The sequence below is a fragment of the Eleutherodactylus coqui genome, chromosome 11 (assembly GCF_035609145.1).
Source record: "Eleutherodactylus coqui strain aEleCoq1 chromosome 11, aEleCoq1.hap1, whole genome shotgun sequence".
Taxonomy (NCBI): domain Eukaryota; kingdom Metazoa; phylum Chordata; class Amphibia; order Anura; family Eleutherodactylidae; genus Eleutherodactylus; species Eleutherodactylus coqui.
Genome location: NC_089847.1, coordinates 117,947,623 through 117,968,421, shown reverse-complemented (window position 1 = coordinate 117,968,421; position 20,799 = coordinate 117,947,623).

Sequence of the window (20,799 nt, the reverse complement as noted above, 5' to 3'; positions counted from 1 at the left end):
GGTGCTGTGGGTGCCGACCAAAAGGCAGGTAGCCTGCAGCAGCCGGTGGGGTGCTGCGGGTGTTGACCAAAAGGCAGGTAGCCTGCAGCCGGTGGGCTGCTGCGGGCGCCGACCAAAAGGCAGGTAGCCTGCAGCAGGCGGTGGGCTGCTGTGGTTGCAGGCCAAAAGGCAGGTACCGGCTGCTGTGGGTGCCGACCAAAAGGCATGTGGCCTGAAGCAGCCGGTGGGGTGCTGCGGGAGCCCACCAAAAGGCAGGTAGCCTGCAGCAGCTGGTGGGGTGCTGCGGGTGCCGAGCAAAAAGGCAGGTAGCCTGCAGCAGCCGTTGGGCTGCTGCGGGTGCCGAACAAAAGGCAGGTCGCCTGCAGCAGCCGGTGGGGTGCTGCGGGTGCCGAACAAAAGGCAGGTCGCCTGCAGCAGCTGGTGGGGTGCTGCGGGTGCCGACTAAAAGGCAGGTAGCCTGCGGCAGCTGGTGGGGTGCTGCGGGTGCCGACTAAAAGGCAGGTAGCCTGCGGCAGCCGGTGGGCTGCTGCGGGTGCCGACCAAAAGGCAGGTAGCCTGCAGCAGCCGGTGGGCTGCTGCGGGTGCCGACCGAAAGGCAGGTAGCCTGCAGCAGCCGTTGGGGAGCTGCGGGTGCCGACCAAAAGGCAGATAGTCTGCAGCAGCCGTTGGGGAGCTGCGGGTGCCGACCAAAAGGCAGGTAGCCTGCAGCCGCCGGTGGGGAGCTGCGGGTGCCGACCAAAAGGCAGGTAGCCTGCAGCAGCCAGTGGGGACCGGCGGGTGCCGACCAAAAGGCAGGTAGCCTGCGGCAGCCGGTGGGGACCGGCGAGTGCCGACCAAGAGGCAGGTAGCCTGCAGCAGCCGGTGGCGTGCTGCGGGTGCCGACCAAAAGGCAGGTAGCCTGCAGCAGCTGGTGGGGTGCTGCGGGTGCCGAACAAAAGGCAGGTCGCCTGCAGCAGCCGGTGGGGTCCTGCAGGTGCCGACCAAAAGGCAGGTAGCCTGCAGCAGCCGGTGGGCTGCTGCGGGTGCCGACCAAAAGGCAGGTAGCCTGCAGCAGCCATTGGGGAGCTGCGGGTGCCGACCAAAAGGCAGATAGTCTGCAGCAGCCGTTGGGGAGCTGCGGGTGCCGACCAAAAGGCAGGTAGCCTGCAGCCGCCGGTGGGGAGCTGCGGGTGCCGACCAAAAGGCAGGTAGCCTGCAGCAGCCAGTGGGGACCGGCGGGTGCCGACCAAAAGGCAGGTAGCCTGCGGCAGCCGGTGGGGACCGGCGAGTGCCGACCAAGAGGCAGGTAGCCTGCAGCAGCCGGTGGCGTGCTGCGGGTGCCGACCAAAAGGCAGGTAACCTGCAGCAGCCGGTGGGGTGCTGCGGGTGCCGACCAAAAGGCAGGTAGCCTGCAGCAGCCGGTGGGGTGCTGCGGGTGCCGACCAAAAGGCAGGTAGCCTGCAGCAGCCGGTGGGTTTCTGCGGGTGCCGACCAAAAGGCAGGTAGCCTGCAGCAGCCGGTGGGGTGCTGCGGGTGCCGACCAAAAGGCAGGTAGCCTGCAGCTGGTGGGCTGCTGCGGGCGCCGACCAAAAGGCAGGTAGCCTGCAGCAGCCGGTGGGTTGCTGCGGGTGCCGACCAAAAGGCAGGTGGCCTATAGCAGCTGGTGGGGTGCTGCGGGTGCCGAACGAAAGGCAGGTAGCCTGCAGCAGCCGGTGGGGTGCTGCGGGTGCCGACCAAAAGGCAGGTAGCCTGCAGCAGCTGTTGGGGTGCTGCGGGTGCCGACCAAAAGGCAGGTAGCCTGCAGCAGCCGGTGGGGTGCTGCGGGTGCCGACCAAAAGGCAGGTAGCCTGCAGCAGCCGGTGGGGTGCTGCGGATGCCGACCAATAGGCAGGTAGCCTGCAGCAGCCGGTGGGCTGCTGCGGGTGCCGACCAAAAGGCAGGTAGCCTGCAGCAGCCGGTGGGCTGCTGCCGGTGCCGGCCAAAAGGCAGGTACCGGCTGCTGCGGGTGCCGACCAAAAGGCAGGTAGCCTGCAGCAGCCGGTGGGGTGCTGCGGGTGCCGACCAAAAGGCAGGTAGCCTGCAGCAGCCGTTGGGAATCTGCGGGTGCCGACCAAAAGGCAGGTAGCCTGCAGCAGCCGTTGGGCTGCTGCGGGTGCCGACCAAAAGGCAGGTAGCCTGCAGTAGCCGTTGCGCTGCTGCGGGTGCCGACCAAAAGGCAGGTAGCCTGCAGCAGCCGTTGGGCTACTGCGGGTGCCGACCAAAAGGCAGGTAGCCTGCAGCAGCCGTTGGGCTACTGCGGGTGCCGACCAAAAGGCAGGTAGCCTGCAGCAGCCGTTGGGCTACTGCGGGTGTCGACCAAAAGGCAGGTAGCCTGCAGCAGCCGTTGGGGAGCTGCGGGTGCCGACCAAAAGGCAGGTAGCCTGCAGCAGCCGGTTGGCTGCTGCGGGTGCCGACCAAAAGGCAGGTAGCCTGCAGCCGTTGGGCTGCTGCGGGTGCCGACCAAAAGGCAGGTAGCCTGCAGCAGCCGGTGGGGTGCTGCGGGTGCCGACCAAAAGGCAGGTAGCCTGCAGCCGTTGGGCTGCTGCGGGTGCCGACCAAAAGTCTGGTAGCCTGCAGCAGCCGGTGGGCTGCTGCGGGTGCCGACCAAAAGGCAGGTAGCCTGCAGCAGCCGGTGGGCTGCTGCGGGTGCCGACCAAAAGGCAGGTAGCCTGCAGCAGCCGGTGGGCTGCTGCGGGTGCCGACCAAAAGGCAGGTAGCCTGCAGCCGTTGGCCTGCTGCGGGTGCCGACCAAAAGGCAGGTAGCCTGCAGCAGCCGGTGGGCTGCTGCGGGTGCCGACCAAAAGGCAGGTAGCCTGCAGCAGCCGGTGGGGTGCTGCGGGTGCCGACCAAAAGGCAGGTAGCCTGCAGCAGCCGGTGGGGTGCTGCGGGTGCCGAACAAAAGGCAGGTAGCCTGCAGCAGCCGGTGGGGTGCTGCGGGTGCCGACCAAAAGGCAGGTAGCCTGCAGCAGCCGGTGGGGTGCTGCGGGTGCCGAACAAAAGGCAGGTAGCCTGCAGCAGCCGGTGGGGTGCTGCGGGTGCCGAACAAAAGGCAGGTAGCCTTCAGCAGCCGGTGGGGTGCTGCGGGTGCCGACCAAAAGGCAGGTAGCCTGCAGCAGCCGGTGGGGTGCTGCGGATGCCGACCAAAAGGCTGGTAGCCTGCAGAAGCCGATGGGCTGCTGCGGGTGCCGACCAATAGGCAGGTAGCCTGCAGCAGCCGGTGGGGTGCTGCGGGTGCCGACCAAAATTCAGGTAGCCTGCAGCAGCCGGTCTGCTGCTGCGGTTGCCGACCAAAAGGCAGGTAGCCTGCAGCAGCCGGTGGGCTGCTGCGGGTGCCGATCAATAGGCAGGTAGCCTGCAGCAGCCGGTGGGCTGCTGCGGGTGCCGACCAAAAGGCAGGTAGCCTGCAGCAGCCGGTGGGGTGCTGCGGGTGCTGACCAAAAGGCAGGTAGCCTGCAGCAGCCGTTGGGGATCTGCGGGTGCCGACCAAAAGGCAGGTAGCCTGCAGCAGCCGATGGGCTGCTGCGGGTGCCGACCAAAAGGCAGGCAGCCTGCAGCAGCCGGTGGGCTGCTGCGGGTGCCGACCAAAAGGCAGGTAGCCTACAGCAGCCGGTGGGCTGCTGCGGGTGCCGACCAAAAGGCAGGTAGCCTGCAGCAGCCGGTGGGCTGCTGCGGGTGCCGTCCAAAAGGCAGGTACCGGCTGCTGCGGGTGCCGACCAAAAGGCAGTTAGCCTGCAGCAGCCGGTGGGGTGCTGCGGGAGCCGACCAAAAGGCAGGTGGCCTGTAGCAGCTGGTGGGGTGCTGCGGATGCCGAACAAAAGGCAGGTAGCCTGCCGCAGCCGATGGGGTGCTGCGGGTGCCGACCAAAAGGCAGGTAGCCTGGAGCAGCTGGTGGGGTGCTGCGGGTGCCGAACAAAAGGCAGGTCGCCTGCAGCAGCCGGTGGGGAGCCGCGGGTGCCGACCAAAAGGCAGATAGCCTGTAGCAGCCGGTGGGCTGCTGCGGGCGCCGACCAAAAGGCAGGTAGCCTGCAGCAGCCCACCGGCTGCTGCAGGCGCCGACCAAAAGGCAGGTAGCCTGCAGCAGCCGGTGTGCTGCTGCGGATGCCGACCAAAAGGCAGGTAGCCTGCAACAGCCGGTGGCCTGCTGCGGGTGCCGACCAAAAGGTAGGTAGCCTGCAGCAGCCAGTGGGCTGCTGCGGGTGCCGACCAAAAGGCAGGTAGCCTGCAGCAGCTGGTGGGGTGCTGCGGGTGCCGAACAAAAGGCAGGTCGCCTGCAGCAGCCGGTGGGGTCCTGCAGGTGCCGACCAAAAGGCAGGTAGCCTGCAGCAGGCGGTGGGCTGCTGCGGGTGCCGACCAAAAGGCAGGTACCGGCTGCTGCGGGTGCCGACCAAAAGGCAGGTAGCCTGCAGCAGCCGGTGGGTTGCTGCGGTTGCCGACCAAAAGGCAGGTGGCCTATAGCAGCTGGTGGGGAGCTGCGGGTGCCGACCAAACGGCAGGTAGCCTTCAGCAGCCGATGGGGAGCTGCGGGTGCCGACCAAAAGGCAGGTAGCCTGCAGCAGCCGGTGGGGAGCTGCGGGTGCCGACCAAAAGGCAGGTAGCCTGCAGCAGCCGGTGGGAAGCTGCGAGTGCCGACCAAAAGGCAGGTAGCCTGCAGCAGCCGGTGGGGTGCTGCGGGTGCCGACCAAAAGGCCGGTAGCCTGCAGCAGCCTGGGGTGTTGCGGGTGCCGACCAAAAGGCAGGTAGCCTGCAGCAGCCGGTGGGGTGCTGTGGGTGCCGACCAAAAGGCAGGTAGCCTGCAGCAGCCGGTGGGGTGCTGCGGGTGCCGACCAAAAGGCAGGTAGCCTGCAGCCGGTGGGCTGCTGCGGGCGCCGACCAAAAGGCAGGTAGCCTGCAGCAGGCGGTGGGCTGCTGTGGTTGCAGGCCAAAAGGCAGGTACCGGCTGCTGTGGGTGCCGACCAAAAGGCATGTGGCCTGAAGCAGCCGGTGGGGTGCTGCGGGAGCCCACCAAAAGGCAGGTAGCCTGCAGCAGCTGGTGGGGTGCTGCGGGTGCCGAGCAAAAAGGCAGGTAGCCTGCAGCAGCCGTTGGGCTGCTGCGGGTGCCGAACAAAAGGCAGGTCGCCTGCAGCAGCCGGTGGGGTGCTGCGGGTGCCGAACAAAAGGCAGGTCGCCTGCAGCAGCTGGTGGGGTGCTGCGGGTGCCGACTAAAAGGCAGGTAGCCTGCGGCAGCTGGTGGGGTGCTGCGGGTGCCGACTAAAAGGCAGGTAGCCTGCGGCAGCCGGTGGACTGCTGCGGGTGCCGGCCAAAAGGCAGGTACCGGCTGCTGCGGGTGCCGACCAAAAGGCAGGTAGCCTGCAGCAGCCGGTGGGGTGCTGCGGGAGCCGACCAAAAGGCAGGTGGCGTGTAGCAGCTGGTGGGGTGCTGCGGGTGCCGAACAAAAGGCAGGTAGCCTGCCGCAGCCGATGGGGTGCTGCGGGTGCCGACCAAAAGGCAGGTAGCCTGGAGCAGCTGGTGGGGTGCTGCGGGTGCCGAACAAAAGGCAGGTCGCCTGCAGCAGCCGGTGGGGAGCCGCGGGTGCCGACCAAAAGGCAGGTCGCCTGCAGCAGCCGGTGGGGAGCCGCGGGTGCCGACCAAAAGGCAGATAGCCTGTAGCAGCCGGTGGGCTGCTGCGGGCGCCGACCAAAAGGCAGGTAGCCTGCAGCAGCCGGTGGGGTGCTGCAGGCGCCGACCAAAAGGCAGGTAGCCTGCAGCAGCCGGTGGGCTGCTGCGGATGCCGACCAAAAGGCAGGTAGCCTGCAGCAGCCGGTGTGCTGCTGCGGATGCCGACCAAAAGGCAGGTAGCCTGCAACAGGCGGTGGCCTGCTGCGGGTGCCGACCAAAAGGTAGGTAGCCTGCAGCAGCCAGTGGGCTGCTGCGGGTGCCGACCAAAAGGCAGGTAGCCTGCAGCAGCTGGTGGGGTGCTGCGGGTGCCGAACAAAAGGCAGGTCGCCTGCAGCAGCCGGTGGGGTCCTGCAGGTGCCGACCAAAAGGCAGGTAGCCTGCAGCAGGCGGTGGGCTGCTGCGGGTGCCGACCAAAAGGCAGGTACCGGCTGCTGCGGGTGCCGACCAAAAGGCAGGTAGCCTGCAGCAGCCGGTGGGTTGCTGCGGGTGCCGACCAAAAGGCAGGTGGCCTATAGCAGCTGGTGGGGAGCTGCGGGTGCCGACCAAACGGCAGGTAGCCTTCAGCAGCCGATGGGGAGCTGCGGGTGCCGACGAAAAGGCAGGTAGCCTGCAGCAGCCGGTGGGGAGCTGCGGGTGCCGACCAAAAGGCAGGTAGCCTGCAGCAGCCGGTGGGAAGCTGCGAGTGCCGACCAAAAGGCAGGTAGCCTGCAGCAGCCGGTGGGGTGCTGCGGGTGCCGACCAAAAGGCCGGTAGCCTGCAGCAGCCTGGGGTGTTGCGGGTGCCGACCAAAAGGCAGGTAGCCTGCAGCAGCCGGTGGGGTGCTGTGGGTGCCGACCAAAAGGCAGGTAGCCTGCAGCAGCCGGTGGGGTGCTGCGGGTGCTGACCAAAAGGCAGGTAGCCTGCAGCCGGTGGGCTGCTGCGGGCGCCGACCAAAAGGCAGGTAGCCTGCAGCAGGCGGTGGGCTGCTGTGGTTGCAGGCCAAAAGGCAGGTACCGGCTGCTGTGGGTGCCGACCAAAAGGCATGTGGCCTGAAGCAGCGGGTGGGGTTCTGCGGGAGCCCACCAAAAGGCAGGTAGCCTGCAGCAGCTGGTGGGGTGCTGCGGGTGCCGAGCAAAAAGGCAGGTAGCCTGCAGCAGCCGTTGGGCTGCTGCAAGTGCCGAACAAAAGGCAGGTCGCCTGCAGCAGCCGGTGAAGTGCTGCGGGTGCCGAACAAAAGGCAGGTCGCCTGCAGCAGCTGGTGGGGTGCTGCGGGTGCCGACTAAAAGGCTGGTAGCCTGCGGCAGCTGGTGGGGTGCTGCGGGTGCCGACTAAAAGGCAGGTAGCCTGCGGCAGCCGGTGGGCTGCTGCGGGTGCCGACCAAAAGGCAGGTAGCCTGCAGCAGCTGGTGGGCTGCTGCGGGTGCCGACCGAAAGGCAGGTAGCCTGCAGCAGCCGTTGGGGAGCTGCGGGTGCCGACCAAAAGGCAGATAGTCTGCAGCAGCCGTTGGGGAGCTGCGGGTGCCGACCAAAAGGCAGGTAGCCTGCAGCCGCCGGTGGGGAGCTGCGGGTGCTGACCAAAAGGCAGGTAGCCTGCAGCAGCCAGTGGGGACCGGCGGGTGCCGACCAAAAGGCAGGTAGCCTGCGGCAGCCGGTGGGGACCGGCGAGTGCCGACCAAGAGGCAGGTAGCCTGCAGCAGCCGGTGGCGTGCTGCGGGTGCCGACCAAAAGGCAGGTAGCCTGCAGCAGCCGGTGGGGTGCTGCGGGTGCCGACCAAAAGTCAGGTAGCCTGCAGCAGCCGGTGGGGTGCTGCGGGTGCCGACCAAAAGGCAGGTAGCCTGCAGCAGCCGGTGGGGTTCTGCGGGTGCCGACCAAAAGGCAGGTAGCCTGCAGCAGCCGGTGGGGTGCTGCGGGTGCCGACCAAAAGGCAGGTAGCCTGCAGCCGGTGGGCTGCTGCGGGCGCCGACCAAAAGGCAGGTAGCCTGCAGCAGCCGGTGGGTTGCTGCGGGTGCCGACCAAAAGGCAGGTGGCCTATAGCAGCTGGTGGGGTGCTGCGGGTGCCGAACAAAAGGCAGGTAGCCTGCAGCAGCCGGTGGGGTGCTGCGGGTGCCGACCAAAAGGCAGGTAGCCTGCAACAGCTGGTGGGGTGCTGCGGGTGCCGAACAAAAGGCAGGTCGCCTGCAGCAGCCGGTAGGGTCCTGCAGGTGCCGACCAAAAGGCAGGTAGCCTGCAGCAGCCGGTGGGCTGCTGCGGGTGCCGACCAAAAGGCAGGTAGCCTGCAGCAGCCGTTGGGGAGCTGCGGGTGCCGACCAAAAGGCAGATAGTCTGCAGCAGCCGTTGGGGAGCTGCGGGTGCCGACCAAAAGGCAGGTAGCCTGCAGCCGCCGGTGGGGAGCTGCGGGTGCCGACCAAAAGGCAGGTAGCCTGCAGCAGCCAGTGGGGACCGGCGGGTGCCGACCAAAAGGCAGGTAGCCTGCGGCAGCCGGTGGGGACCGGCGAGTGCCGACCAAGAAGCAGGTAGCCTGCAGCAGCCGGTGGCGTGCTGCGGGTGCCGACCAAAAGGCAGGTAGCCTGCAGCCGTTGGGCTGCTGCGGGTGCCGACCAAAAGGCAGGTAGCCTGCAGCAGCCGGTAGGGTGCTGCGGGTGCCGACCAAAAGGCAGGTAGCCTGCAGCAGACGGTGGGGATCTGCGGATGCCGACCAAAAGGCTGGTAGCCTGCAGCAGCCGATGGGCTGCTGCGGGTGCCGACCAAAACGCAGGTAGCCTGCAGCAGCCGGTGGGCTGCTGCGGGTGCCGACCAAAAGGCAGGTAGCCTGCAGCAGCCGGTGGGCTGCTGCGGGTGCCGACCAAAAGGCAGGTAGCCTGCAGCCGTTGGGCTGCTGCGGGTGCCGACCAAAAGGCAGGTAGCCTGCAGCAGCCGTGGGGCTGCTGCGGGTGCCGAGCAAAAGGCAGGTAGCCTGCAGCAGCCGGTTGGCTGCTGCGGGTGCCGACCAAAAGGCAGGTAGCCTGCAGCAGCCGGTGGGGTGCTGCGGGTGCCGACCAAAAGGCAGGTAGCCTGCAGCAGCCGGTGGGGTGCTGCGGGTGCCGAACAAAAGGTAGGTAGCCTTCAGCAGCCGGTGGGGTGCTGCGGGTGCCGACCAAAAGGCAGGTAGCCTGCAGCAGCCGGTGGGGTGCTGCGGATGCCGACCAAAAGGCTGGTAGCCTGCAGAAGCCGATGGGCTGCTGCGGGTGCCGACCAATAGGCAGGTAGCCTGCAGCAGCCGGTGGGGTGCTGCGGGTGCCGACCAAAATTCAGGTAGCCTGCAGCAGCCGATGGGCTGCTGCGGGTGCCGACCAAAAGGCAGGCAGCCTGCAGCAGCCGGTGGGCTGCTGCGGGTGCCGACCAAAAGGCAGGTAGCCTACAGCAGCCGGTGGGCTGCTGCGGGTGCCGACCAAAAGGCAGGTAGCCTGCAGCAGCCGGTGGGCTGCTGCGGGTGCCGGCCAAAAGGCAGGTACCGGCTGCTGCGGGTGCCGACCAAAAGGCAGTTAGCCTGCAGCAGCCGGTGGGGTGCTGCGGGAGCCGACCAAAAGGCAGGTGGCCTGTAGCAGCTGGTGGGGTGCTGCGGATGCCGAACAAAAGGCAGGTAGCCTGCCGCAGCCGATGGGGTGCTGCGGGTGCCGACCAAAAGGCAGGTAGCCTGGAGCAGCTGGTGGGGTGCTGCGGGTGCCGAACAAAAGGCAGGTCGCCTGCAGCAGCCGGTGGGGAGCCGCGGGTGCCGACCAAAAGGCAGATAGCCTGTAGCAGCCGGTGGGCTGCTGCGGGCGCCGACCAAAAGGCAGGTAGCCTGCAGCAGCCGGTGGGCTGCTGCGGATGCCGACCAAAAGGCAGGTAGCCTGCAGCAGCCGGTGTGCTGCTGCGGATGCCGACCAAAAGGCAGGTAGCCTGCAACAGCCGGTGGCCTGCTGCGGGTGCCGACCAAAAGGTAGGTAGCCTGCAGCAGCCAGTGGGCTGCTGCGGGTGCCGACCAAAAGGCAGGTAGCCTGCAGCAGCTGGTGGGGTGCTGCGGGTGCCGAACAAAAGGCAGGTCGCCTGCAGCAGCCGGTGGGGTCCTGCAGGTGCCGACCAAAAGGCAGGTAGCCTGCAGCAGGCGGTGGGCTGCTGCGGGTGCCGACCAAAAGGCAGGTACCGGCTGCTGCGGGTGCCGACCAAAAGGCAGGTAGCCTGCAGCAGCCGGTGGGTTGCTGCGGTTGCCGACCAAAAGGCAGGTGGCCTATAGCAGCTGGTGGGGAGCTGCGGGTGCCGACCAAACGGCAGGTAGCCTTCAGCAGCCGATGGGGAGCTGCGGGTGCCGACCAAAAGGCAGGTAGCCTGCAGCAGCCGGTGGGGAGCTGCGGGTGCCGACCAAAAGGCAGGTAGCCTGCAGCAGCCGGTGGGAAGCTGCGAGTGCCGACCAAAAGGGAGGTAGCCTGCAGCAGCCGGTGGGGTGCTGCGGGGTGCCGACCAAAAGGCCGGTAGCCTGCAGCAGCCTGGGGTGTTGCGGGTGCCGACCAAAAGGCAGGTAGCCTGCAGCAGCCGGTGGGGTGCTGTGGGTGCCGACCAAAAGGCAGGTAGCCTGCAGCAGCCGGTGGGGTGCTGCGGGTGCCGACCAAAAGGCAGGTAGCCTGCAGCCGGTGGGCTGCTGCGGGCGCCGACCAAAAGGCAGGTAGCCTGCAGCAGGCGGTGGGCTGCTGTGGTTGCAGGCCAAAAGGCAGGTACCGGCTGCTGTGGGTGCCGACCAAAAGGCATGTGGCCTGAAGCAGCCGGTGGGGTGCTGCGGGAGCCCACCAAAAGGCAGGTAGCCTGCAGCAGCTGGTGGGGTGCTGCGGGTGCCGAGCAAAAAGGCAGGTAGCCTGCAGCAGCCGTTGGGCTGCTGCGGGTGCCGAACAAAAGGCAGGTCGCCTGCAGCAGCCGGTGGGGTGCTGCGGGTGCCGAACAAAAGGCAGGTCGCCTGCAGCAGCTGGTGGGGTGCTACGGGTGCCGACTAAAAGGCAGGTAGCCTGCGGCAGCTGGTGGGGTGCTGCGGGTGCCGACTAAAAGGCAGGTAGCCTGCGGCAGCCGGTGGACTGCTGCGGGTGCCGGCCAAAAGGCAGGTACCGGCTGCTGCGGGTGCCGACCAAAAGGCAGGTAGCCTGCAGCAGCCGGTGGGGTGCTGCGGGAGCCGACCAAAAGGCAGGTGGCCTGTAGCAGCTGGTGGGGTGCTGCGGGTGCCGAACAAAAGGCAGGTAGCCTGCCGCAGCCGATGGGGTGCTGCGGGTGCCGACCAAAAGGCAGGTAGCCTGGAGCAGCTGGTGGGGTGCTGCGGGTGCCGAACAAAAGGCAGGTCGCCTGCAGCAGCCGGTGGGGAGCCGCGGGTGCCGACCAAAAGGCAGATAGCCTGTAGCAGCCGGTGGGCTGCTGCGGGCGCCGACCAAAAGGCAGGTAGCCTGCAGCAGCCGGTGGGGTGCTGCAGGCGCCGACCAAAAGGCAGGTAGCCTGCAGCAGCCGGTGGGCTGCTGCGGATGCCGACCAAAAGGCAGGTAGCCTGCAGCAGCCGGTGTGCTGCTGCGGATGCCGACCAAAAGGCAGGTAGCCTGCAACAGGCGGTGGCCTGCTGCGGGTGCCGACCAAAAGGTAGGTAGCCTGCAGCAGCCAGTGGGCTGCTGCGGGTGCCGACCAAAAGGCAGGTAGCCTGCAGCAGCTGGTAGGGTGCTGCGGGTGCCGAACAAAAGGCAGGTCGCCTGCAGCAGCCGGTGGGGTCCTGCAGGTGCCGACCAAAAGGCAGGTAGCCTGCAGCAAGCGGTGGGCTGCTGCGGGTGCCGACCAAAAGGCAGGTACCGGCTGCTGCGGGTGCCGACCAAAAGGCAGGTAGCCTGCAGCAGCCGGTGGGTTGCTGCGGGTGCCGACCAAAAGGCAGGTGGCCTATAGCAGCTGGTGGGGAGCTGCGGGTGCCGACCAAACGGCAGGTAGCCTTCAGCAGCCGGTGGGGAGCTGCGGGTGCCGACGAAAAGGCAGGTAGCCTGCAGCAGCCGGTGGGGAGCTGCGGGTGCCGACCAAAAGGCAGGTAGCCTGCAGCAGCCGGTGGGAAGCTGCGAGTGCCGACCAAAAGGCAGGTAGCCTGCAGCAGCCGGTGGGGTGCTGCGGGTGCCGACCAAAAGGCCGGTAGCCTGCAGCAGCCTGGGGTGTTGCGGGTGCCGACCAAAAGGCAGGTAGCCTGCAGCAGCCGGTGGGGTGCTGTGGGTGCCGACCAAAAGGCAGGTAGCCTGCAGCAGCCGGTGGGGAACTGCGGGTGCCGACCAAAAGGCAGGTAGCCTGCAGCAGCCGGTGGGAAGCTGCGAGTGCCGACCAAAAGGCAGGTAGCCTGCAGCAGCCGGTGGGGTGCTGCGGGTGCCGACCAAAAGGCCGGTAGCCTGCAGCAGCCTGGGGTGTTGCGGGTGCCGACCAAAAGGCAGGTAGCCTGCAGCAGCCGGTGGGGTGCTGTGGGTGCCGACCAAAAGGCAGGTAGCCTGCAGCAGCCGGTGGGGTGCTGCGGGTGCTGACCAAAAGGCAGGTAGCCTGCAGCCGGTGGGCTGCTGCGGGCGCCGACCAAAAGGCAGGTAGCCTGCAGCAGGCGGTGGGCTGCTGTGGTTGCAGGCCAAAAGGCAGGTACCGGCTGCTGTGGGTGCCGACCAAAAGGCATGTGGCCTGAAGCAGCGGGTGGGGTTCTGCGGGAGCCCACCAAAAGGCAGGTAGCCTGCAGCAGCTGGTGGGGTGCTGCGGGTGCCGAGCAAAAAGGCAGGTAGCCTGCAGCAGCCGTTGGGCTGCTGCAAGTGCCGAACAAAAGGCAGGTCGCCTGCAGCAGCCGGTGAAGTGCTGCGGGTGCCGAACAAAAGGCAGGTCGCCTGCAGCAGCTGGTGGGGTGCTGCGGGTGCCGACTAAAAGGCAGGTAGCCTGCGGCAGCTGGTGGGGTGCTGCGGGTGCCGACTAAAAGGCAGGTAGCCTGCGGCAGCCGGTGGGCTGCTGCGGGTGCCGACCAAAAGGCAGGTAGCCTGCAGCAGCTGGTGGGCTGCTGCGGGTGCCGACCGAAAGGCAGGTAGCCTGCAGCAGCCGTTGGGGAGCTGCGGGTGCCGACCAAAAGGCAGATAGTCTGCAGCAGCCGTTGGGGAGCTGCGGGTGCCGACCAAAAGGCAGGTAGCCTGCAGCCGCCGGTGGGGAGCTGCGGGTGCTGACCAAAAGGCAGGTAGCCTGCAGCAGCCAGTGGGGACCGGCGGGTGCCGACCAAAAGGCAGGTAGCCTGCGGCAGCCGGTGGGGACCGGCGAGTGCCGACCAAGAGGCAGGTAGCCTGCAGCAGCCGGTGGCGTGCTGCGGGTGCCGACCAAAAGGCAGGTAGCCTGCAGCAGCCGGTGGGGTGCTGCGGGTGCCGACCAAAAGGCAGGTAGCCTGCAGCAGCCGGTGGGGTGCTGCGGGTGCCGACCAAAAGGCAGGTAGCCTGCAGCAGCCGGTGGGGTTCTGCGGGTGCCGACCAAAAGGCAGGTAGCCTGCAGCAGCCGGTGGGGTGCTGCGGGTGCCGACCAAAAGGCAGGTAGCCTGCAGCCGGTGGGCTGCTGCGGGCGCCGACCAAAAGGCAGGTAGCCTGCAGCAGCCGGTGGGTTGCTGCGGGTGCCGACCAAAAGGCAGGTGGCCTATAGCAGCTGGTGGGGTGCTGCGGGTGCCGAACAAAAGGCAGGTAGCCTGCAGCAGCCGGTGGGGTGCTGCGGGTGCCGACCAAAAGGCAGGTAGCCTGCAGCAGCTGGTGGGGTGCTGCGGGTGCCGAACAAAAGGCAGGTCGCCTGCAGCAGCCGGTAGGGTCCTGCAGGTGCCGACCAAAAGGCAGGTAGCCTGCAGCAGCCGGTGGGCTGCTGCGGGTGCCGACCAAAAGGCAGGTAGCCTGCAGCAGCCGTTGGGGAGCTGCGGGTGCCGACCAAAAGGCAGATAGTCTGCAGCAGCCGTTGGGGAGCTGCGGGTGCCGACCAAAAGGCAGGTAGCCTGCAGCCGCCGGTGGGGAGCTGCGGGTGCCGACCAAAAGGCAGGTAGCCTGCAGCAGCCAGTGGGGACCGGCGGGTGCCGACCAAAAGGCAGGTAGCCTGCGGCAGCCGGTGGGGACCGGCGAGTGCCGACCAAGAAGCAGGTAGCCTGCAGCAGCCGGTGGCGTGCTGCGGGTGCCGACCAAAAGGCAGGTAGCCTGCAGCAGCCGGTGGGGTTCTGCGGGTGCCGACCAAAACGCAGGTAGCCTGCAGCAGCCGGTGGGGTGCTGCGGGTGCCGACCAAAAGGCAGGTAGCCTGCAGCCGGTGGGCTGCTGCGGGCGCCGACCAAAAGGCAGGTAGCCTGCAGCAGCCGGTGGGTTGCTGCGGGTGCCGACCAAAAGGCAGAATCCTATAGCAGCTGGTGGGGTGCTGCGGGTGCCGAACAAAAGGCAGGTAGCCTGCAGCAGCCGGTGGGGTGCTGCGGGTGCCGACCAAAAGGCAGGTAGCCTGCAGCAGCTGGTGGGGTGCTGCGGGTGCCGAACAAAAGGCAGGTCGCCTGCAGCAGCCAGTGGGGTCCTGCAGGTGCCGACCAAAAGGCAGGTAGCCTGCAGCAGCCGGTGGGGTCCTGCAGGTGCCGACCAAAAGGCAGGTAGCCTGCAGCAGCCGGTGGGGTGCTCCGGGTGCCGACCAAAAGGCAGGTAGCCTGCAGCAGCTGTTGGGGTGCTGCGGGTGCCGAACAAAAGGCAGGTAGCCTGCAGCAGCCGATGGGGTGCTGCGGCTGCCGACCAAAAGGCAGGTAGCCTGCAGCAGCTGGTGGGGAGCTGCGGGTGCCGACCAAAAGGCAGATAGCCTGCAGCAGCCGTTGGGGAGCTGCGGGTGCCGACCAAAAGGCAGGTAGCCTGCAGCCGCCGGTGGGGAGCTGCGGGTGCCGACCAAAAGGCAGGTAGCCTGCAGCAGCCAGTGGGGACCGGCGGGTGCCGACCAAAAGGCAGGTAGCCTGCGGCAGCCGGTGTGGACCGGCGAAGTGCCGACCAAAAGGCAGGTAGCCTGCAGCAGCCGGTGGGGTGCTGCGGGTGCCGACCAAAAGGCAGGTAGCCTGCAGCAGGCGGTGGGCTGCTTCGGGTGCCGACCAAAAGGCAGGTAGCCTGCAGCAGCCGGTGGGGAGCTTCGGGTGCCGACCAAAAGGCAGATAGCCTGCAGCAGCCGTTGGGGAGCTGCCGGTGGCCAACAAAAGGCAGGTAGCCCGCAGCAGCGGTTGGGCTTCTGCGGGTGCCGACAATAGGCAGGTAGCCCGCAGCAGCCCACCTAGGTAGCCTGCAGCAGCCGGTGGGGAGCTGCGGGTGCCGACCAAAAGGCAGGTAGCCTGCAGCAGCCGTGGGGAGCTGCGGGTGCCGACCAAAAGGCAGGTAGCCTGCAGCAGCCGGTGGGGAGCTGCGGGTGCCGACCAAAAGGCAGGTAGCCGCAGCAGCCCCCCTAGGTAGCCTGCAGCAGCCGGTGGGGAGCTGCGGGTGCCGACCAAATGGCAGGTAGCCTGCAGCAGCCGGTGGAGAGCTGCGGGTGCCGACCAAAAGGCAGATAGCCTGCAGCCGGTGGGCTGCTGCGGGCGCCGACCAAAAGGCAGGTAGCCTGCAGCAGCCGGTGGGCTGCTGCGGGCGCCGACCAAAAGGCAGGTAGCCTGCAGCAGGCGGTGGGCTGCTGCGGGCGCCGACCAAAAGGCAGGTAGCCTGCAGCAGGCGGTGGGCTGCTGCGGTTGCTGACCAAAGAGGCAGGTAGCCTGCAGCAGCCGGTGGGGTGCTGCGGGTGCCGACCAAAAGGCAGGTAGCCTGCAGCAGCCGGTGGGGTGCTGCGGGGGTTCCGACCAAAAGGCAGGTAGCCTGCAGCAGCCGGTGGGGTGCTGCGGGTGCCGACCAAAAGGCAGGTAGCCTGCAGCAGCCGATGGGGAGCTGGCGGGTGCCGACCAAAAGGCAGGTAGCCTGCAGCCGGTGGGCTGCTGCGGGCTCCGACCAAAAGGCAGGTAGCCTGCAGCAGCCGGTGGGCTGCTGCGGGTGCCCACCAAAAGGCAGGTAGCCTGCAGCAGGCGGTGGGCTGCTGCGGTTGCCGGCCAAAAGGCAGGTACCGGCTGCTGCGGGTGCCGACCAAAGGCAGGTAGCCTGCAGCCGGTTGGCTGCTGCGGGGTGCCGACCAAAAGGCAGGTAGCCTGCAGCACGCGGTGGGCTGCTGCGGTTGCCGGCCAAATGGCAGGTTCCGGCAGCTGCGGGTGCCGACCAAAAGGCAGGTAGCCTGCAGCAGCCGGTGGGTGCTCCGGGTGCCGACCAAAAGGCAGGTAGCCTGCAGCAGCCGGTGGGGAGCTTCGGGTGCCGACCAAAAGGCAGATAGCCTGCAGCAGCACCGTTGGGGAGCTGCCGGTGGCCAACAAAAGGCAGGTAGCCCGCAGCAGCGGTTGGGCTTCTGCGGGTGCCGACCAATAGGCAGGTAGCCCGCAGCAGCCCACCTAGGTAGCCTGCAGCAGCCGGTGGGGAGCTGCGGGTGCCGACCAAAAGGCAGGTAGCCTGCAGCAGCCGTGGGGAGCTGCGGGTGCCGACCAAAAGGCAGGTAGCCTGCAGCAGCCGGTGGGGAGCTGCGGGTGCCGACCAAAAGGCAGGTAGCCCGCAGCAGCCCACCTAGGTAGCCTGCAGCAGCCGGTGGGGAGCTGCGGGTGCCGACCAAAAGGCAGGTAGCCTGCAGCAGCCGGTGGAGAGCTACGGGTGCCGACCAAAAGGCAGATAGCCTGCAGCCGGTGGGCTGCTGCGGGCGCCGACCAAAAGGCAGGTAGCCTGCAGCAGCCGGTGGACTGCTGCGGGCGCCGACCAAAAGGCAGGTAGCCTGCAGCAGGCGGTGGGCTGCTGCGGGCGCCGACCAAAAGGCAGGTAGCCTGCAGCAGGCGGTGGGCTGCTGCGGTTGCTGACCAAAAGGCAGGTAGCCTGCAGCAGCCGGTGGGGTGCTGCGGGTGCCGACCAAAAGGCAGGTAGCCTGCAGCAGCCGGTGGGGTGCTGCGGGGGTTCCGACCAAAAGGCAGGTAGCCTGCAGCAGCCGGTGGGGTGCTGCGGGTGCCGACCAAAAGGCAGGTAGCCTGCAGCAGCCGATGGGGAGCTGCGGGTGCCGACCAAAAGGCAGGTAGCCTGCAGCCGGTGGGCTGCTGCGGGCTCCGACCAAAAGGCAGGTAGCCTGCAGCAGCCGGTGGGCTGCTGCGGGTGCCCACCAAAAGGCAGGTAGCCTGCAGCAGGCGGTGGGCTGCTGCGGTTGCCGGCCAAAAGGCAGGTAGCGGCTGCTGCGGGTGCCGACCAAAAGGCAGGTAGCCTGCAGCCGGTGGGCTGCTGCGGGTGCCGACCAAAAGGCAGGTAGCCTGCAGCACGCGGTGGGCTGCTGCGGTTGCCGGCCAAAAGGCAGGTTCCGGCAGCTGCGGGTGCCGACCAAAAGGCAGGTAGCCTGCAGCAGCCGGTGGGGTGCTCCGGGTGCCGACCAAAAGGCAGGTAACATGCAGCAGCTGGTGGGGTCCTACGGGTGCCGAACAAAAGGCAGGTAGCCTGCAGCAGCCGTTGGGGTGCTTCGGGTGCCGAACAAAAGGCAGGTCGCCTGCTGCAGCCGGTGGGGTCCTGCAGGTGCCGACCAAAAGGCAGGTAGCCTGCAGCAGCCGGTGGGCTGCTGCGGGTGCCGACCAAAAGGCAGGTAGCCTGCAGCAGCCGGTGGGCTGCTGCGGGTGCCGACCAAAAGGCAGGTAGCCTGCAGCAGCCGGTGGGCTGCTGCGGGTGCCGACCAAAAGGCAGATAGCCTGCAGACGGTGGGCTGCTGCGGGCGCCGACCAAAAGGCAGGTAGCCTGCAGCAGCCGTTGGGCTGCTGCGGGTGCCGACCAAAAGGCAGGTAGCCTGCAGCAGGCGGTGGGCTGCTGCGGTTGCCGGCCAAAAGGCAGGTATCGGCTGCTGCGGGTGCCGACCAAAAGGCAGGTAGACTGCAGCAGCCGGTGGGGTGTTCCGGGTGCCGACCAAAAGGCAGGTAGCCTGCAGCAGCCGTTGGGGAGCTGTGGGTGCCGACCAAAAGGCAGGTAGCCTGCAGCAGCCGTTGGGCTGCTGCGGGTGCCGACCAAAAGGCAGGTAGCCTGCAGCAGCCGTTGGGCTGCTGCGGGTGCCGACCAAAAGGCAGGTAGCCTGCAGCAGCGGTGGGGTGCTGCGGGTGCCAACCAAAAGGCAGGTAGCCTGCAGCAGCCGGTGGGGTGCTGCGGGTGCCGACCAAAAGGCAGGTGGCCTGCAGCAGCCGGTGGAGTGCTGCGGGAGCCCACCAAAAGGCAGGTAGCCTGCAGCAGCCGGTGGGGAGCTGCAGGTGCCGACCAAAAGGCAAGTAGCCTGCAGCAGCCGTTGGGCTGCTGCGGGTGCCGACCAAAAGGCAGGAAGCCTGCAGCAGCCGTTGGGCTGCTGCGGGTGCCGACCAAAACGCAGGTAGCCTGCAGCAGCCGATGGGGAGCTGCGGGTGCCGACCAAAAGGCAGTTAGCCTGCAGCAGCCGGTGGGGTGCTGCGGGTGCCGACCAAAAGGCAGGTAGCCTGCAGGAGCCGGTTGGGTGCTGCGGGTGCCGACCAAAAGGCAGGTAGCCTGCAGCAGCCGGTGGGGTGCTGCTGCGGGTGCTGACCAAAAGGCAGGTAGCCTGCAGCAGCCGGTGGGGTGCTGCGGGTGCCGACCAAAAGGCAGGTAGCCTGCAGCAGCCGGTGGGGTGCTGCTGCGGGTGCTGACCAAAAGGCAGGTAGCCTGCAGCAGCCGGTGGGGTGCTGCGGGTGCCGACCAAAAGGCAGGTAGCCTGCAGCAGCCGGTGGGGTGCTGCGGGTGCCGACCAAAAGGCAGGTAGCCTGCAGCAGCCGGTGGGGTGCTGCTGCGGGTGCTGACCAAAAGGCAGGTAGCCTGCAGCAGCCGGTGGGGAGCTGCAGGTGCCGACCAAAAGGCAGGTAGCCTGCAGCAGCCGGTGGGGAGCTGCGGGTGCCGACCAAAAGGTAGGTAGCCTGCAGCAGCCGGTGGGGTGCTGCGGGTGCCGACCAAAAGGCAGGTAGCCTGCAGCAGCCGGTTGGGTGCTGCGGGTGCCGACCAAAAGGCAGGTAGCCTGCAGCAGCCGGTGGTGTGCTGCTGCGGGTGCTGACCAAAAGGCAGGTAGCCTGCAGCAGCCGGTGGGGTGCTGCGGGTGCCGACCAAAAGGCAGGTAGCCTGCAGCAGCCGGTGGGGTGCTGCTGTGGGTGCTGACCAAAAGGCAGGTAGCCTGCAGCAGCCGGTGGGGTGTGTGTGGGTGCCGACCAAAAGGCAGGTAGCCTGCAGCAGCCGGTGGGGTGCTGCTCTGGGTGCTGACCAAAAGGCAGGTAGCCTGCAGCAGCCGGTGGGGTGCTGTGGGTGCCGACCAAAAGGCAGGTAGCCTGTAGCAGCCGTTGGGGAGTTGCGGGTGCCGACCAAAAGGCAGGTAGCCTGCAGCAGCCGGTGGGGATCTGCGGGTGCCGACCAAAAGGCAGGTAGCCTGCAGCAACCGGTGGGGTGCTGTGGGTGCCGACCAAAAGGCAGGTAGCCTGCAGCAGCCGGTGGGGTGCTGCGGGTGCTGACGAAAAGGCAGGTAGCCTGCAGCAGCCGGTGGGGTGCTGCGGGTGCCAAAAGGCAGGTAGCCTGCAGCAGCCGGTGGGGTGCTGCGGGTGCCGACTAAAAGGCAGATAGCCTGCAGCAGCCGGTGGGGTGCTGTGGGTGCCAGGGCAGGTAGCCTGCAGACAGGGTGCTGTGCGTGCCAGGCCAGTAGACTGCAGTTGGGGTGCTGTCGGGGCCAAGGCAGGTAGCCCGCAGCCCGGGTGCTTTGGATGTCAAGGCAAGTCGCCTGCACCTGGCGTGCTGTGGGTGATAGGGCAGGTAGCCTGCAGCCGGGATGCTGTGGGTGCCAAAGCAGGTAGCCAGCAGCTGGGGTACTGTGGAGTCCAAAGCAGATTGCCTGCAGCAGCGGTGCTGTATGTGCCAGGGCAGGGTAGTCTGCAACCGGGGTGCTGTGGGTGCCAGGGCAGGGTAGCCTGCAACCGGGGTGCTGTGGGTGCCAAGGCAGGTAGCCTGCAGCCGGGCTGCTGTGGGTGCCAAAGCAGGTAGCCTGCAGCCCGGGTACTGTGGTTGCCAAAGCAGGTAGCCTGCAGCAGGGGTGCTTTAGGTGCCAGGGCAGGTAGCCTGCAGACGGGGTGCTGTTGGTGCCAGGGCAGGTAGCCTACACCCCGGCTGCCTTTGGGTACCAGGGCTGGTAGCCTACAGCCGGGTGCTGTAGGTGCCAGGGCAGGTAGCCTACAGCTGCGGTGCTGTGGGTGCCAGGACTGGTAGCCTGCAGCTGTAGTGCTGTGGGTGCCAAGGCTCGTTGCCCCACAGCCGGGGTGCTGCGGATGCCAAGGCAGGTAGCCTGCAGCCAGGGTGCTGTGGGTTCCAGGGCAGGTAGCCTGCAGCTGGGGTGCTGTGGGTGCCAGGGCAGGGTAGCCTGCAGCCGGGGTGCTGTGCGTGCCAGGGCAGGGTAGCCTGCAGCCGGGGTGCTGTGCGTGCCAGGGCAGGGTAGCCTGCAGCCGGGGTGCTGTGGGTGCCAGGACAGGGAAGCCTGCAGCCGGGGTGCTGTGGGTGCCAGGACATGGTAGCCTGCAGTCGGGGTGCTGTGGGTTCCAAGGCAGGTAGACTGCAGCCGGGGGGCTTTGGGTGCCAGGGCTGATAGCCTGCAGTCGAGGTGCTGTGTGTGCCAAGGCAGGTAGCCTTCAGCCAGGGTGCTGTCGATGCCAGGGCTGGTAGCCTGCAGCCAGGGTGCTGTGCGTGCCAGGGCAAGTAGACTGCAGCTGGGGTGCTGTCGGTGCCAAGGCAGGCAGCCCACAGCCAGGGTGCTGTGGGTGCCAGGGCAGGTAGCCTGCAGCCGGGGTGCTGTTGGTGCCAAGGCAAGTCGCTTGCAGCCAGGGTGCTGTGGGTGCCAGGGCAGGTAGCCTATGGCGGGGTGCTGTGGGTGCCAAGGCACGTAATCTGCAGCCGGGGTGCTGTGGGTGCCAAGGCAGGCGGCCTGCAGCCGGGGTGCTGTGGGTGCCAAGGCAGGCGGCCTGCAGCCGGGGTGCTGCGGGTGCCAGGGCAGGTAGCCTGCAGCCAGGGTGCCGTGGGTGCCAGCGCTGGTAGCCTG